Source organism: Dendrobium catenatum, unplaced genomic scaffold, assembly GCF_001605985.2.
Source record: "Dendrobium catenatum unplaced genomic scaffold, ASM160598v2 fragScaff_scaffold_1305, whole genome shotgun sequence".
Lineage (NCBI taxonomy): Eukaryota > Viridiplantae > Streptophyta > Magnoliopsida > Asparagales > Orchidaceae > Dendrobium > Dendrobium catenatum.
This window is the reverse complement of record NW_021319767.1, coordinates 63,565-66,713: the sequence shown is the minus strand read 5'-3', so window position 1 is coordinate 66,713 and position 3,149 is coordinate 63,565.

Sequence of the window (3,149 nt, the reverse complement as noted above, 5' to 3'; positions counted from 1 at the left end):
TGTGATGTAGATCGTACTAGACAGCTGATAGAGAAGAAATCTGGTACGATCTCGGGTTGAAACAATGGGCTGAAATGGGCTATAAGGAGTTTAGATGGGTTGCGTTGGGTGAACCAAATCTTGTGAGCTGTAGAGGTTAAGTGAAATGTTTAAAACGTGTTGTAGTGTTTACATGAAGAAGTGTTAGACAGATATTTGAGAAGGAAGATGGGAAACAAATTGTGAAAAAGCCTTTGCGTGTTGTAGTATCTATATTTAATGGATCTATTTATTCATCTTTAAAAAAAATTACGCTTAATTAAAAAGAGGTCCTAAAAGAATTATTCTGGATATAATAAAAGATGTTATATATACTACTTTTGGGTGTCTAGTCTTTGAAACCAGATCGTAGTGAAAAAGCCTTTGCTTGAACATTCAACGCTCCAAAAATCAAGAAACCAAAAATCACTAACACTTTGTTTTAATGATGGGAGTAGAACAACGATCAAGACGAAGCAAGCTGTGATATCAGAAACGGATTGATAGTTAAAACGATGGGATTAACTGGATTTGATTGGAGAACAGAGAAACTAATCTAAGGTTTGCATGCAATTGGCTATATATGATTTAATTTTTACTTCAATTTCCCCTTTTTGATTGACTTAATATGGCAACAACAAGTAATTATTATTTCTATTAGGCTCTGAAATGACAGAAAAGGGTCAGTTGATCAAAATTGTCTTGATACGCATGGATCGTCTCAAAATTCTTGCGCTTTGTCTCATTTTGCAAGTCAATTTCACCACGTAATTTTTGCTGGAAAAAATGACAGCCCATTATGGTATTGTCGATGTTATGATTGCAATGGCGAAGTCCATTTTATGATCAAATGCCATTTGGGCGACGTCGCCTGTCAATTTTCTCGATTTGGGCATTGTTGCTTTAGGACCCGTGCCAATTTCATCACATGATTTTAATTGAACAAATTGGCAGTCAATTTTGAGTATTGTCGATGTTTCGAACGCAATGTGGAGTCCATTTTTTGATCGAACGTTGTGTGTGTGACGTCACACAAAAAACTTCTTGTTTTGTGTGTGTTGCCTCAAGATAAGTGTTAATCTCCTCGCACGTCTTTAATTGATCCAATTGACGGCCATATTTGGGGTATTAATGATGTTCTGAACATAATGGTAAAGTCTATTTTAAGATCGGACATCGTTTGGGTGTCGCAGGTCAATTTCATTGATTTGTGCGTCATTGCCTCGGGATTTGTAGTTCCATCTCAGACAACACCGATTGAACAAATTGATAGTGCTTTTTTATTATTGAGGACATTCTGATCCCAATGGTGAACTCCATTCTATGATTGAATGTCGTTTGGGTAGCATCGTGTGCTAATTTTCTTTTTTCTGTTCGTGTTGCTTCAAGATAGGATTCCCACCAGAAAGAACCGCCACATACTCTATAAGCAAGTCCCAAAATTCAATAGTGTTGCACCAATAATTTTGAAACAAGAACCTATGAGGCCTTTTTTGGCTAATTAAAACCAAGGAGCAATGATCGGAATCCATAGGATCAACTAACTTATAGTAGGAAGAGGGGAAGAGCTCAAGCCAACGATCATTGACTAAGACCCTATCCAATTTGATATGAATGGGGTTGTCCCTTCTCTAATTGAATATAGTGAAAAAATACCCGACATACACCATAATCTGAACATTAGCATTAAAGATGCAATTATTAAAATCCCACAGTATTTGTTGTTATGAATAACATTCCCACTATATTTCTTAGAGGAGAACTTGTAGCAATTGAAATCCCCAAAAATCATCCACAATAGAGAGATGTTTCCATCTATAAACAAAATATCCTCCCAAAGAGAGAGCCTCTTAGTGTGGGAGTTGGAGGCATATACAATAGTAAGAAGGGCAAGAAGGTTGGAACCAAAAAGAATGGTGCCATGTATCAGTTGGCTAGTAGAAAAGGAACGAATAAATGAAACATTAGCAACATTCCATTTAATCCAAATTCTACACCAGCTAGAAATATAAAAATTATTGTAAGAGGCTTAATTGTCAAACAAAGAGTAAGAGACATAGAGCTAAGGGTTAGAATGAAGAGAAGGTTATATTTTGGTTTCCAAAATGCAAAGAAACATTCTTGTGAGAATGAATAAAATCCTTGCAAAGGACTTTGTAGGCGATGTTAAAACCAAGGACATTCCAAGATCCAATGACATGTAAAGTCATTAAGATTTGAGTTTTGGGGTGGCATTTTCTTTCCATTTTTGGAACTAGTTCATCTGGGAGGGAAGAACTTGGAGGCTCACTAGACAAATGTAGCTGCTATATCTGTATCGACAAAGTGAGTTGCTATTTTGTACCATTTGAAGGGAACATAGTATTAGAGCCATGTAGAGGCTCCTCAGAATGGAGGGAATCAAATTTGTTATCGGTAAACATAGCATTTGAGGAGATGAAAGACAATCATAGTAAAATAGTTTAGGTGAAGGCCTCTACAAGTGAAATGTAGGAGCTAGTGGGAAGTTCAAAAGGGAAGTTTGGGCTTGGGAGGGAATCCTTCACGGCATCAGAGGAGGGGAGGTCTTGTGAGGCCATAATAATAAGAGGATTGAGAGGACAAGTGTTTTCAGCTGAGCAATCCAAGAGGGTGGATGATTATTTCGGGATGTTTAGGGGAGGGTGTAGATGGAAGGGGAGGAGGTTTTGTCACGACCCGACCCGATCCTTCACGGCATCAGAGGAGGGGAGGTCTTGTGAGGCCATAATAATAAGAGGATTGAGAGGACAAGTGTTTTCAGCTGAGCAATCCAAGAGGGTGGATGATTATTTCGGGATGTTTAGGGGAGGGTGTAGATGGAAGGGGAGGAGGTTTAGAGGCAATAGCTTTTGGAGGACAAGAATGGGGGTTGCGAAATTGGTTTCTTCCTCTTGTTGGCTCAGCATTAGAGGTTTGAGGGGATGGGTTAGTAGGACAAAGGGAAGGTGGATAGATGAATGATCTGCATCCAGAGCATGTGGTAGGATTCAAGTCATAAGAAATCTTTGGGGGGTGGGGATTTTTCTAGCTATAGGGATCAAAATATCTTCAAGTAAAGGAGGTCGTTCTTATCTTGAATACCCACTCTCACAAATCTAAGAAGATGTTTT